Raw genomic sequence first — 16,438 nt, forward strand, 5'->3', positions numbered from 1 at the left:
AACATTTGGCAGAAAATATTATGTAATATTCAATCAGAATAGAGCTGGAAGGGACCTTGGAGGTCTTCTAGTCCAGCCCCCTGATCAAGCAGGAGACCCTATATCATTTCAGACAAGTGGCTGTCCAGTCTCTTCTTAAAAACCTCAAGTGATGAAGCACCCACAACGTCTGAAAGCAAAAGCTGTTCCACTGGTTAATTGTCCTCACTGCTAGGAAGTTTCTCCTTAATTCCAGGTTGCTTCTCTCCTTGATTAGCTTCCATCCTTTGTTTCCTGTCCTGCCTTCTGGTGACCCCCTCCTCCTCCTTGTGGCAGCCTCTCAAACACTGGAATACTGCTATCATATCCCCCCTAGTCCTTCTTTTCTCTAGACTGGCCATTCCCAAATCCTGCAACCGTTCTTCATATGTTTTAGTCTCCAGGCCTTTAATCATCTTAGTTGCTCTTCTTTGCACTTTTCCCAAAGTCTCAACATCTTTTTTTAACGTGGTGACCAAAACTGGATGCAGTATTCCAGTATACTGTATTTAAATATAAATTTAAATACCTAAGCGAGCTTCACGTATTCACTACTACAATGCAACAGTGGTGAAAATTGCTGTAATTGGTCACTAGAGAAAGAAAAAGAAAAGGAATTGCATGGCTGCATCATATAAGTTTCCTGGACTTCCAAATTGGGAAGAATGATTCTAAATTTTAAGGAAAATTCAGAAGCATTTCACTGCTTTCAGGATGCTAGAAGCCAAGCACCGTTTGAAGCTGCTTCACAAAGGAACGCAGTTGCTGCTGCTTCTAAAAGCTATCAGTGAACTTGTTTTGTATCATTATGAGGCTTTGTCCATAGTTGTGGTAGCAGGAAGATACCTGTGGGGATTATTTTTCATACACAGAAGTTTTTTTTTGCAGCTACTAGAACTGCTAGAAGTAGTCTCAGAGTGACATGAAGGCTTTCCAGGGGCTAAACTGCAGCATCTTCACACCACAAGAAAACAAACCCTTTTGCAGTGAAGTATCTCACAGCCACAAAGGATGGCCATCTAATACTAGTCTAGTAGACAGTCTTTTATCACCTTATTTCTATTAGAACATTGTTCAAGCACAGATATATAATGGCTACTGGAGTCTTGCGACTAAACAGAATTTAAATATCACTCCTTAACATACATATTTTCTCAAGAACAATGGTTAATGAAAATTAGTTTCTTAATGGTATTTGTGGCTCTGGGGGAATAATATCAGCAGAATCCCTTTCTTACTCAACAGCCTAATTGTTGGGCTTCTCTTTTATCTTTGAGAAGGGAAGAAACTATGCTGATATTAAAACAGCAGCTCTCACAGTGTTCCTTTGACTATAGCTTAGCTATAGGAATTATTGGGGATAAAGCAGGAAAGCCTGAAATTCTGGTCTCCCTGGCATTCAAACCAGAAATGGCCACAGGCCCACCAACAAAATGGCTTAATGTTTCATACCAATTTAGTGATGCAATACAACGCCATTGTTTGCTTAAGAATATATTGCATTAATCATAGGATATGAGTTTCACAGAACATGCTAAGCCAAACAGAGCACAGTATAAAACAGTACAAAATGTGAACCCAGTGTGTATTGGTGTGTTGTTAATCTTGTTATCATTTTGCCATTTTAGCTGATCAATTTAGTTTTACCAAATAGGCTGCCGATTTGACTTTCTTTTTAAATTTTGTTTGGTTTTGCTATTGGGAATAGTTTTACATATAGTTTTGTACCGTTAAACAGCTTGATAAGAAGATGGGATGCAAATGTTTTTATTCCATGAAATATATATCATCACTTTAGTCAACCAGAACCCATTCTGAAAACAGACAAGAATGGCACAGCAACGTATTTTTGAATGATTTCATTATGGTTATATTACTGTATATTATTAGTGTCATGCTTAAGGCACCAAGTTAGAAACTGGGACACTGGCAGTGCTAGTCCCTCCCTAGGGACAAAGCCATCTGACTGATAATCACTTTATAAGACAAATTTGGATGCTTTCACAGATGTGCACTCTCAGTATAACATCCATTTATGTTTCACATAAGTAGAACAATAATCACACGGTAAATATTAAAGACAGCACATTAATATCAACTGACAGCATGCCAACTCAATGTTTTCTTTTTAAAAAAATACTATTTCACACATTCAGCTGAAAAGCGAATGATATTATGTGGCACTGATGTACATATCTTTAGAGAAAAAAATTCCAAATACTTGCACATAGGCAGATAAATTCTTATTGTGATACAAGGAAAAATGTGATAGGCAGGAAAAATCAAATGCATAGGTATAGCATAGGTGGTACCTTGCTCAATAGTAGTAACTGTGAGAGGGATCTCGGAGTCTTAGTAGACAATCACTTCAATATGAGCCAGCAGTGTGGTGCAGCTGCCAAAAAAGCCAACACAGTGCTAGGCTGCATTAACAGAGGGATAGAATCAAGATCACGTGAAGTACTAATACCACTTTACAATGCTTTGGTAAGGCCACACCTGGAATACTGCATCCAGTTTTGGTCACCACGATGTAAAAAAGATGTCGAGACTCTAGAAAGGGTACAGAGAAGAGCAACAAAGATGATTGGGGGACTGAAGGCTAAAACATATAGGGAACGGTTGCTGGAATTGGGTATGTGTAGTTTAATGAAGAGAAGGGTGAGGGGTGACATGATAGCAGTGTTCCAATATCTCAGGGGCTACCACAAAGAAGAGGGAGTCAAGCTATTCTCCAAAGCACCTGAAAGCAGGACAAGAAGCAACGGATGGAAACTAGTCAAGGAGAGAAGCAACCTAGAACTAAGGAGAAACTTCCTGACAGTTAGAACAATTAACCAGTGGAACAACCTGCCTCCAGAGGTGGTGAATGCTCCAACACTGGAGGTTTTTAAGAAGAGACTGGACAGCCATTTGCCTGAAATGGTATAAGGTTTCCTGCCTGAGCAGGGGGTTGGACTAGATGACCTCCAAGGTCCCTTCCAACTTTATTATTATTATTATTTAAGGAGGCAGCTGAGACAAAGTGAAATGAACAGAACAAGTACAGCAGGGGAAGTACCTACAAGAAGAAAGCTTGTTAATACCAGCTATCATTTAGAATAACTTTCATGGGATGTGTGGTCATAAAACTTAATATTAGATCTTTGGAAGGGCCTGGGGACAATTTATGATACTTTCAGGATGGGTTTCCAGAAGATCTGAGTCAGGGAGGACAATGTTGGAGTATAGCCGCCAGACTTTACATGGTCTAAGGCAAAATGTCTCCGCTGGGTTTTTGTTGAGTCCTGCCACCCATCCCAGTGGCTTACAACAGCTTCTGTAGTGATCCAACTATCATTGTGCCAAAGTAAAAGTAATAAGGATAGACTTTATATCTCTTCAGTTATGCCTGAGTGATGCTATGAAGTCACTAACCACTGAGAAAGTGGTTCAAGTAGGCTTATATGTCAGTGATGGCCACAGTCTGCTGAGCAGCTGATCTTCTCAACATTTTAATTTCTCACAATGACCTCCAAATATTGTAGGACTGTATTAAATTTTCATTTTCATGATGCCTTTCTATTTGAAATGAATAGTCAAGGAGTCTAATACTTCATGGTACAAAAAATATTAAAATTAAAATCAAGTGAACTTTGTTGAGTGATCGGAGATAGAGTCAAAAGTATCTGGAAAACTACAGATTGCTTTATAGTTTTGTTTTATTTTTTGCTTTAATTTTGTTTTTTTCACATAGGCCTCCCAAATAAATGTTGATAGATAGATAGATAGATAGATAGATAGATAGATAGATAGATAGATAGATAGATAGATATAGATAAATATAGATATATAGATATATATAGATAAGATATAGATATAGATATAGATATAGATATAGATATAGATATAGATATAAAGGTAAAGGTAAAGGTTCCCCCGCACATGCGTGCTAGTCGTTTCCGACTCTAGGGGCCGGTGCTCATCTCCGTTTCAAAGCCGAAGAGCCAGTGCTTGTCCGAGGACGTCTCCGTGGTCATGTGGCCGGCATGACTAGACGCCAAAGGCGCACAGAACCCTGTTACCTTCCCACCATAGCGGTCCCTATTTTTCTACTTGCATTTTTACGTGCTTTCAAACTACTAGGTTGGCAGAAGCTGGGACGAGTAACAGGCGCTCACTCTGTTATGCGGCACTCGGGATTCGACCCGCCAAACTGCCGACCTTCTGATCGACAAGCTCAGCATCCTAACCCACTGAGCCACCGCGTCCCATATATAATCTCAGAAGGGTATGGCTGACTGATGAAAACAAATAAGTTTGAAATGCATATCAGTCTCCCTTTAATTCTTTGTTAGCAATCTAAATAAAAAAAATTACACAAATATGATCTGTCACTGTTGTGACTACTGCCTGTCGATGGCCTTCGGTTAGGCTGAAACAGGAAATAAAGATTTGTCCCATGTTTGGGGCCTAGCAAGGTAATCTAAATAGTTAACAAGCATTTAACACATATCTCCCTTGCTTCTCAGCTAACAAAGTGAGATAGAGCTTGTGGCCTAGAGGTAAAAACAACTGCCTAATGTGCAATCAGCCCAGGTTCGAATCTCAGAAGGGTATGGCTGACTGATGAAAACAAATAAGTTTGAAATGCATATCAGTCTTCCTTTAATTCTTTGTTAGCAATCTAAAAAAAATTTTTACACACACACACACACACACACACACATATATGTTAAATATCTGTCAAGTCATTTGAGTATGCCTTCCTAATTAACTCTTTCTTTCCTGTTTTGGCCTAACTCAAGGCTATCCACAGGATATAGTTACAACTTGTGACAACTCATTATTTGTGTAAGTTATTCAAATTGCTAATAAAGAATTTTAGGGATATATATAATGTTCTAAAGGACTGTTTATATTTTCTTATTAGGGAGTTCCAACTGGAAAATAAAGGTAAAAGTTATCTTAAAATTAAAGATAATAATGACATAAATTGTAATTCTACATTTGCCTATGGATCTTCCTTGACAGTAGCTTTCTTTCATGGCTCTTTAGGAAAGATAGATAGCTTCTTTTTAGAAAGAAAGAAAGAAACTTCCATTCCCCCCCCCCCCCCCCCGACAGTGCAGTTTCATGTTATTTTTCTCTCCAAAGGATAGCCAGGCTGGCTAATCCATGAGGAAGATAAGAGAAAATACAGAATTGGCTATATATTTTTTCTGGACTGACATTTAGCTCTGATGCTGTTGGCCGATTAGGCCTGGAGCCAGCAGAGGTGAAATGTCACATAGGAATGTGGGGCTAGACAAGAAGGAAATGGTCTGGAAGGGAGCCTTTTGTGTCTGTTACGCATTACCAGCTGGCAAATGTGACAGGAAAAGAAGGAATAATAATCTGTGTAGATGGGAATGTTCTTTACTAATCACCAGTTAGCAAGATGTGATCTGTTGCTTGCCTTATTGTGCTGGTAGGAAGGGCCATGGGTGTGAGCCAGGCTACCTGAGGTCACAGTCCCTGTGATTTGCAATCTAGCTAATCCAGCATTCCTGCAGAGTAACCTCAGGGTCAGTTTAATGTATGGACCAGGAGTGGGGAAAGATGGCCCCTTTATGACTTGTGGACTTCAATTCCCAGAATTCCTGAACCACCATAGCTGGGTCAGGAAGTCCACAAGTCATAAAGGGGCCATTGTTCCCCACCCCGGTATAGACTCTGAAGGATTTGCCCATCATAACCCATTTCAATCCCAGACAATAATTTTGCTTCCCTGTGAAGCTATGAATGAGGAGTCAGATTTTAGAGGGGTTAGTGGTGGAGATCAATCCTGACTGCTCTTTAGAAGGCCAGATCCTGAAGCTAAAACTCAAATACTTTGGCCACCTAATGAGAAGGAAGGACTCACTGGAGAAGAGCCTAATGCTGGGAAAGATTGAGGGCAATAGAAGAAGGGGACGACAGAGAATGAGGTGGCTGGATGGAGTCACTGAAGCAGTAGGCGTGAGCTTAAATGGACTCCAGAAGATGGTAGAGGACAGGAAGGCCTGGAGGAATGTTGTCCATAGGGTCGCGATGGGTCGGACACGACTTCGCAGCTAACAACAACAACAAGTGGTGGTGCCATGAAGGATGAGATATTTGCACTTTCCCATATATCTGGCACTCCAATTCAATCTGTGGTTGGGGTCTTTTTCTCCTCCTAACCCCCTCTATTGTAAGTATTGCCTAGTAAGGAAGGAAAGCAAAGAGGAAATCATTTGACTACATGTGTGAGAGAGTGTCTCTGTGTGTGTGTGAACACTGACGTGCACTTCAAGGATTTTATGAATTATTTATCTTCCTGGTATTTAGTTTGAATGGTACCAGTCTTAAGTGATATTTCTTGAATAACGCAGATTAAAGTCTTGAAATTGTTATTAATCTTAAAAGATTCCATTCAGTACCAAGAACTAGCTAATACCTCTTCGGGCCAAAGCTAGTGTAAGTGACAAAACTCCATGCACAAGTTGTAGTAGCAGCTACTAATTTGGAGGAATTAGAGGGATCATTAATTGAAATTTCCTTCTTACACTTTTAGACCACATAGTCTCTGCACTTCTTCGACCAATTTAATGAAATTAGGAAAGTATAGGCTATTTATGATCATGGTCATGATGGTATGTACTAACTCCAGCAGTGTGGTGAGTTTTTGTTGCTGAATATGCCTTGTTATATAATAACCATAAGGTCATGTTCTTTTTTGTTGGATTTTTTTATTATTTATTATTTTATTTTTTCACAGTTCCTTTCATATACCACAAACCAAACAATGAAATATAAACATTTTTTCAAGTATTTAACATTTGTTATATCAGTAATGCTGTAGGTATTATATATCGCCATACATAAATACATACACGTAAGTTTGGGTGCTGCTCGTCCATTTCCCCTTTCACTGTATCCACCCTCCTTCTCTCTCTTCCCTCTTCTCTACTTTCTTTCTCCCTTTCTCCTTTCTTTCCTACTTCCCTCTTCTTCCTCTCCTCTCCTCTTTCCCTCACCACTCCCCTCCCGTTTCTCCCCACTTCTCTTCCTCTTTCCCTCCAACCTTCCTACTTCCTTCCCCCTCCTCTACTCTCTTCCCTCTCTCCTCTCCTTTCTTCCCTCCCATTCCTCTTCCCATACAATTCAGGGGTGATGTCCGAGCAGCTCCTCTCCCTGGATTCTCACTGAGTTGAGCAGCATAGGAAAAACAATGTTGGACTTGATAAATCTGGACTGGTCAAATTTCTGATGGCTGGGAGCCACATATGTCATTTTTGAGAGGCTGAAGACAGTAGCTGATGAAGTAATGTCAGTGACAAGATTTTCTATATTTGGGAGTAAATTAGAGATTTTGTCTGTTTTTAAAACTGCATTTAGGGACCCTTGATATTGATTCTTGTCAGATGTAATCAAAGGGACTGCGGGAGCCTCCAATTCCCTTCAAAGTTCCTCACGTTTTTATGAGATGGTGTTTCCAGGAAGTCAGCTCTCTAAATCAGTGGTGGACAATCTATTGCCTACAGGCTCATGCAGATCTCTAATGGACCTGCACTAGACCATGCAAACAAGCGAGCCCCATCTGTGGTATGCAAACAGCACATGAAACCACGACCCCTCCGGTCTGTGGGAAAAAACCTCTCCAGAGAATTGGTCCTTGGTGCCAAAAAGGTTGGGGTTCACTGCTCTAAGAGACGAGAGTGAAAGTAACAGTTCATTTATTCAGTTAACACAGAAGCGGCTCTAACAGCCACTTGACATCTATTTATATGAATCGCCACTAGTGACAACCAATGAGTTTAAAGCGAACATTCCCGCCTAAAACACACGCTTGCAAACTTATAGACAGTTAAGGATTTGAACTACAACAACAGTTAAACATTTATAACTGCCCTTATGAATTTACATTAATAATCAACACTTATCATTTCCAACTATCAGTTCAGCAGCAAACTGTCAAATTATGTTGTAATTTTCTACTTTTTTAATATACTAAATTTTAATATTTGACAAAAAACTAAAAAAATAAAAAAGTAACAACATTTACCCTTAACCCACCAATGATCTCAACATTTTCCTCCAGGTCTCTATGGCTGAAGATTTGTACTGTCTAAAATTCATCTCTAGTCTAAATAATGTTTGTTCCCCTGAAAAACATTTTGCTCATAAGCTACTATCAGTGGTTCCAAGTTTCCATTTTTGACATTAAATCTCTACCAATAACAAAGAGATTAAAAAAGGAAGTTAAGAAAACCCATAATTACCTCCATCAACACACTATAAGGCATTATACATAGTATAGATACGTTTACCTATTGTCCATTTGAGCATTGTTTAGAGTAACTTAGTTGTCTGCATTCACTATGAATGCTAAAATAAGCCAAGAATATGAGTGGAAGTAGCACAAAACACAACAATATCTTGAAACTTCCCAAAAATATGTGTGGGATTCAGGATATTGTGTGAAGATAGACAAAAGATAGGGATTTTATGTTTCCAGCTCCTTCTGGCAACTCAAGTTCTGAAACTGAGAAGAACTGAAGTAATTGTCTTTAAAGTATACAAGGATCTACTCCCAAGGATGGGATGGGGTCATAAGTAAATATGAGTGGATTTGTTCTAATCCAGTGTGATTCTTGGATCATGTCCCAGTTCCTTTCATTATACTGTAACTCAGTCTATTGGTTCCTATAACCCAGCATTTTTTATTTCAGTTACCTGGAAGGGCCTTCATAGCTATCCAAGCCTTTTCACTGGAGATGCCTAAACCCAGGAGTTTCTCTGCATTGTCCATTTGCCCTGCTGCAAATCCAATTCCTCCCTGTATCTAGGGCAGATTAAACTATTCCAGGAGATGGATCTTACAGCAGCTACTTTTAGACCTCTTTTTAACATAAGGTTAGTTCTTTCACTACAGTGTGCCAAAAAACATTAATCCTGTCCAGGGAAGATGACTGTGTTCTGCAAATTATGTGTTGCCGGGCCTGTCACCTGCAAATCTATTTAGGTTTTCCTGCTGCTTGTACTTATTACTTTGGGGACGGCAGTCCCATTTTGCCTACTTCCATTTCCTTGTGGCCATTTCCCTTGTTATCAATCTTCCGCTTCACCCCAACCCTCTCACCCACACCTGTTAGCCCAGAATGATGTGGGGGAGAATGCCCCCAAGCTCTTTGCAACCCTTCCTTTGTAACTGTGACCTCTCACCAGGCTATTTTTGGAACCTGGCTTAAGGAGTAGTAGCTGTCATCATGGATTAGATGAGGTGCCTCCTGCTTCAGCCTGCATTTTACTCCACCCTTCAAACCTGTCATCCAAGGTTTTTTTGGACGCAGTTTTAGTGCTCTTTAAACAGCATGTCACTTCTGTGTTTAAAAAAAATGGCTTGAGGTATCAGAGACATGGAGCACTTCCATGTCTAACAACCTGTCATTTCTCCCAGATACCCACCTACACATACGCACACATAGTAAGAGCAAGAGCAATCGATCATGGTTTTCCCCACCAGCAAATAAAACGGGGGGGGGGGAGGGAGTGTTTCACCAATTCCTTTTCTTAAACCAGCTTGCATTAAAACATTTAAAAGGACCGTACCAATCTCTAGCCCCGTGGTTCTCAAACTGTGGTCTGCAGACCACTGAGGGGGGGGGGAAACGATTTTGTTACAGAGGGTCTGCAAAGGCTTGAAGAAATGTTATGATTTAAATCTTGAGTTAAATCCATAGCCACAAAAGGTATTTAAAGGGTGTTCATGGTGAAGAAAAGGTTGAGAACCACTGCTCTACCCTCATTCCTCAAGCAGAATAGGATTTAGCCATCTGGGCAGAACGTGATGCCATCTTTTGCTATCTGAAGGACATAAACACAGTTGTGAAGGACAGTCCTGAGTCATGTAATCCTCTCACTAGATTCATGATTAGTCTTCTGTTGATGACATTCTCATCATTTCATTTTGATCTGCAGCTCTTATTACTGTTTTAATAAAATATATTAATCAAAGTCATTTGGTAACCCTAGCTATATAAATATAATTATCAAACAAAATAGGAACAGTCTGAGATGGAAAATATTTTTGAACACTCAGAATTCTATGTGATTGATCGTTGGACATGGTCCTAATAGCCATTTGTAATACTTATGCTTACAGTATATTTCTAAATCCAAAGAGTTGCAGTGGATAAAGCAGCATGTCAAGTGGAAATTATTCTGAGATCAGATTTGTATTACTTCTGTTCAACAAAAATACCTCGAGTGTGTGTCTATAGAGCGCTTACATCTTGGTGTGTAACAATACTTCTGGAATGTATTTGGAGATATGCATATTTTCTTTTCAATGAGGGTATAATTTTTCCACTGGTTCTTCTATTGTTAAAAATGTCACAATCATGTATATTAACAATGACACTCTCCACTCCAAATCCACATGTGTATAAGACACGTGTGATTAGGTTGCACATTACACTAAGCTACAATATGGCTTGTTTGGGTTTGCTTTGGCATATTGTGTAAATTCAACCACTGAATTTTGAAAATTGTGGGTTAATACAATATAATGTACAACTCATTTTTTATTACTAATTAAATCTTGAGTTGGGGCGATGTGGGTACTTAGCCTAAATTTAGGATTGATCCTATCTGTTATTTTTGTACCTTATATCTCTATGTAGGCATTTAGCTGCACAAAGGTACAACCAACTTCAATTCATGGGTGTGCACATCTGTATAAGCTCTACCCATCAATATCTTATTTTACCAAACTGAATCTTAGAGCTCATATATTCAGTGCAAGAAATTAAAAAGGGCTTCTATGAGTACATTCAGCTGAACCTGATCAGGCAGCCTACATTATAATGTGCTAAAATGTACCACATTTAATGTCCCTTGTTAGGAGTCAGAATGCAGTTTACAGATGTGGCTCCTAATCTATCAAAGTTATTTGTACATGTATATGTACAAATCTGATTCACATTCATATCACTTTTCTTAGATGATAATAAGATACAATACAGTCTTGATTTAAATTCCTTAAAACTAAGGAAACTAAATTTACTTTTGAAAGACTGGGAAGGGATTCCTCTCATAATGCTGGGATGCTGTTTCCACTAATCTGGAAAAAAAAGCCCTGCAGGACTTAATGGTTAGTTCCTTGCATGGAAAAATGCATAAAGATTGCACATTAACATTTTCTGTTCCAACATCAGTCATGCAATTTTAAGATATAAACTGATTATAATCTTGTTTCTTACTTCCTATATTTCACTTACTGTAATAGCATTCATAGCAGGTCAATAGCATTTGAAAAGCTCAGTGGTGCTTTTACTGCCTCATGGAAACTATAACCTTTAGTAATTCTAGAAACATCATGCTTGCTGCAGCTTTATTTAATACTGGTTGTAGATGCCAAGATTACTTAATCAGAGCGAGGTAGTTTTTATGCTTTTAGGCAAGCCAACCAAAGACCTGAACAATTCAGAAAAAGCCTTAATGGAAAATCAATTTCCAACTTCCCTCCCTGAAAATACCTAAATAAAGTCTATATTTGACTTACAACAGACAAGATATTTTAACAGAAAACTCTGGCAAGCATCTATCAGTACTGGCAGATGGTTTGTTTATTTGCATCTTTTTCCTTGCCATTTACAATCTGAGATAAAGTTGCAAGTTCTTGATAACCTGATGTAAGCTGCCTAGAGATTCAGCAGAACTCCAAAAACCTTGAGATAACCAAAAATTTAATCCACTGTGTGCCAGAATATCACATGCAAATATAGACATAGAGTTCCTAGTTAGGCATTTGTGAATTGTTAAAAATTCTCTTCTCTTCATTGCTGTAATACAAGTAAAGCAAGAGTAAAACATTCATGGAACGTCCTGCAACATATTTCATGAGAAATCAAGGAATCTTGAGCAGGAGACAATCCTTTCCAGGAGTAGTACATACATTATGGTATAAGTAAAAATGATTCCTACTGAGACTTCCAGGGAGGTATAGCACATTGAAGGCAGCTCTGCAAATGTGGAGCTGACAACCTTGCCAAAGATCAAGGAATCTCTAATCCTAACCTTAATCCTAACCCTAACCCACATTGCTCTGGTTGGGTGCCCCTTACAAGGAGACCTTGGGGTAGCAGTTTTCTGTAAGTATGCGTGCTAGAGATGTGGGATTAGCCATCTTGCTTGCAAACATGGTGGAGACTTTTAAAGAATACTAAGTTAACAAGTCTCACATTCCAAACATTTTCAGAAATTGTTCATTAGTGTTGGAGACCACTGTTAGATTTCCTATAAGAAAAGGAGGGGGGGGGGAATCATGTTTTGACTTTGGGATTTGAAGATTTGATTAGAGAAGTATTGTGGATTTTTAACTATGAGATTAAGATTTATTTATAGTTGATACCTTGTTATATATTAAAGTTGAATTAAGAGCATAATATAAATATTGTTTTTTAAATGTAGGTTATTAATTTTTAGGTTTTGATGTACTGATATTACTTAATTAAACTTAGAGGTCATGATACTGTACTGTCACTGTAGTCAGAGGTCACCTTTGCTATATATTTGTTTTATGGTAGAGTATTTTTATGACTTTTAACTTTATCCTTTTATTCCCTTCCACCTTTTTCTTTTTATGTTAGTTTGTATTTTAATAATTTTTCTAAAATTTAATAAAGATACATTCAAAAAAGAAATTCCGCATTAATTACTTCTAAGCTATCAGAAACTTTAGGAATGACGACTTTGAAATTTTCTGGAGAAGTCTGCATTCAATCCTGCATGAAAGTACATTTTTATCATAACCTTAAGAATTTAAAGAAAGTGAAATAAACCACAGGTTAAATAAGATATTGATCTTAGAAAAGTATCAATGGATTAACAATTCAAATAAAACTGGAATAATGAAGCTTTTACAACAAGATTTTGGAATTAATTATAAAGAATAAACAGCTTCTTGTGAGAAATAGATCTGTTTTGGTTTTCACAACAGATATGCAATTTTATGATTTCAAAAACTTGACACTAGAGGGAACTACAACTATTTTAAGTAGGCCTGTAAGATGAGGCAAATGTTACAGCCATAAAAATATTGAAGGTGATTTTTGAAGAATAGAATCAGAAAATAGTTGCTATCATATCAACAATGTTGGCAATGATATCTACTTTTATGAATAGACTATATCCAGAAGATGTTATTGAATAAATGACAGATGTAGGAAAACTTTTATCTGACAAAATAGAGATGGTATTGAAAGTGGGTTTTAAGGCTAAGAGAATGATTTAGAGAAGAACATTTCACTGGATCTATAAAAAAAACTGGCTGAACTTTAAAGTTTTAAAAGCATAAATATTTGATTTTTTTTTAAAGTGCAGAATAATTAAGCAATAAATAGTATGCACTCATTTGGAAACTTACTGGTAAAGAGTCTGGTGCTACCTTAAAGATCTCTCTCTCTCTCTCTCTCTCTCTCTCTCTCTCTCTCTCTCTCTCTCTCTCTCTCTCTCTCTCTCTCTCTCTCTCTCTCTCTCTCTCTCTCTCGTCTGTTTTGATCATTTGTCTTACAACGGACATCACAATTTATCATACTGTTTGGTGAAGGCAACTTTTGGAATTCTCCGATATGACACTACATCCCTATGTCATGACAGTATGTTCTGTACCGTCATGAAGAGTTCCTGTAATTAAAATACTGTGCTGTATGTAATTTAACTGTACTGTACTTCACTTCTCTTTTTCTGCTAAAGCTAAATGAAAATGTTTGCTTTGTACCATTCTACACAGGGACTTATTATGGTCTGAGGCTGAAATGATTCATTAGTGCCCTTTTACTGAATTGCACAGCATCAACTCTGCAAGTGTTTCTTTAAAATGCACACTTACCCTTGTGAGGAAATGTGAGGGGAAGGTGGGGGGGAAGACAGGAGAGACCAAATTGCTATTCCTGTAAGGACTGAGGCACAGTTATTAATTATCATTTGTCAGCCAGGATATCAACCATGCTGATAATTCATTTTTTTCACAAGAACAGTGGGAAAGCATGCCACAGCCATGATGCAACTTCACTGCTCTCTTTCCCAGCACATTCCCAGATTGTGAAAATCTCTTAGAGCCCATTACAGTTCAATGATTCCCTATTCATCCATGATTACTAAGACATGATTAGGTAGAACTTTTCTTTTTCTTCACGTAAAGTAAATGAAAATCAGCTAGATTCCCATATTAAAACTTCAGCTGCAGAATATTCTACACGTTCAGGAAGTTGGCTGATTCATAACAGTTCCAATGTAACTGAATTCAGTGTGCACATTAATGCTTTCCTATCTCACCTATCCCTTTTAATGACAACCGTAGGTAATGTAGCCAAAGTAATTGGTCCAAGTTGCTTCAGTAAACTTCTTAATTCAGGAGGAAGTTTGAGCCTTCTAATCCATAAAGGTAAAGGTAAAGGTTTCCTCACAAATGCGTGCTAGTCGTTTCCGACTCTAGGGGCCGGTGCTCATTGTTTCAAAGCCGAAGAGCCAGTGCTCGTCCGAGGACGCGTCTCCGTGGTCATGTGGCTGGCATGACTAGACGCCAAAGGCGCACGGAACGCTGTTACCTTCCCACCGGAGTGGTCCCTATTTTTCTACTTGCATTTTTACATGCTTTCGAACTGCTAGGTTGGCAGAAGCTGGGACGAGTAACAGGCGCTCACTCTGCTACGCGGCACTCGGGATTCGACCCGCCAAACTACTGACCTTCTGATCGACAAGCTCAGCATCCTAACCCACTGAGCCACCGCGTCCCTAGAGTTTATTAAATACCACATTGCCATTTCCTTGTTGAATATATAGGATGTAGTCAATAACAATATATCCAACCAGAAGAGAATGAGTCTTTTAAATAATTGCAATTTCAAAAATGACAGCAGAATGCAGAGAAAATAAGGGGCACTTGCCAAGGTTTCAAATTAAGCATCAAAGTTGCTTAATTTGCACAAAGAATTCTATGTTGGGAAAATTACATAAGAGCTGAATTAGGCAAGACAGCAACCAGCAGTTCTCAGGCTACAGCAGACCTTTTATAAACATGTCTGAGCTGCCCCAAGCCATCAAATTAATTGCCAGGGATCTGTTCATTTGGAAAATCAGGAGAGAAAAAAAATGCTTCTACTGTAGTTCAAATTCTAGAGATCAATTCTATAGAAAGGCTGTGACTTTTCTGCACAGCAGAGGGCAAATCATCTGTTTGGGGCTTCATTTTCGTCTGTAATAGAGTTATTAGCCTAGTGTGTCATGTGCTAGAGCTAGAATGTCACAACTTTTATCCAGTAAAGCACTCAAACTCTCCGCACATGAAGCAAAAAGGGACTCTGATGTTTGTGGGTTTTAAGTCACAGGATGCAGTAATTTATTGATACACAGACATTACCATATGCTAGGAAATTGTCCGCCAACTTTTTGTTGGTTATAATGGCTAATTTTTTTAAAAAAAGATCTTGTATCTATGATGAGTTAAATTTCTTGTCAACAAAAATGTAAGCAGACATTGCTTGAATTTGTTCCCTTTTTAAAACTCAGAATTAGTTTTGCCAGTATTAAAAAAAATGTGGAGAAATAATAAAAACAGCTAGAGTTTGTTTTTCTTCCTATAATGTTGCAATAAGCGACCCTCGGATTAGTTACGAAACTCCACCTGGAAAGAGCAGTCCTGGTTCAGCCATTATGCAGAGGACAGTGGTCCTTCTCCCCACCCCACCCTCATAGCAGGAAGATACCCTAGCAAATGTATTTAATGGCCAATCCTAAGACCTTCAATTGGAATTCCAATCTTTTTTTTTAAATGTGGACTTTATTGCTTGCGTTGGGCAACACAAAATTCAGATGCCCTGCTAGAGCTGTCACTACTTTCTTTAAGCAAAATACCCCACCCCTTTGTGATGATCTTTGATCCCATCTGGCTTCACTACCTGTTTTGAGTGCAGCTTAAAAAGGTAAAGATTCCCCCGCACACGCGTGCTAGTCGTTTCCAACTCTAGGGGCCGGTGCTCATCTCCATTTCAAAGCCGAAGAGCCAGCGCTTGTCCAAGGACGTCTCCGTGGTCATGTGGCCGGCATGATTAGACGCCAAAGGCACACAGAACGCTGTTACTTTCCCACCGGAGTGGTCCCTATTTTTCTACTTGTATTTTTACGTGCTTTCGAACTGCTAGGTTGGCAGAAGCTGGGACGAGTAACAGGCGCTCACTCTGTTACGCAGCACTTGGGATTCAACCCGCCAAACTGCCGACCTTCTGATTGACAAGCTCAGCGTCCTAACCCACTGAGCCACCGCGTCCCTGACAAGTGCAGCTTACATTAGTGCAATACTGTTCATGTCCCATTACTTCTGCTTTTGAGTCCCTGCCTTACCTGATTGGAACTGGATTCCTTGTTTTTCTTTACA

At 38.8% G+C, this 16,438-nt stretch overlaps 1 protein-coding gene across 3 annotated transcripts in view; it reads right to left on the minus strand.

Moving 5' to 3' along the window:
- The window catches only part of FILIP1 (filamin A interacting protein 1), a 96,812-nt gene that overhangs the window by 51,872 nt on the left and 28,502 nt on the right, over positions 1-16,438 (minus strand). The window lies entirely within an intron of this gene.

This window comes from Vipera berus (assembly GCF_964194415.1).
Source record: "Vipera berus genome assembly, chromosome: 1".
Lineage (NCBI taxonomy): Eukaryota > Metazoa > Chordata > Lepidosauria > Squamata > Viperidae > Vipera > Vipera berus.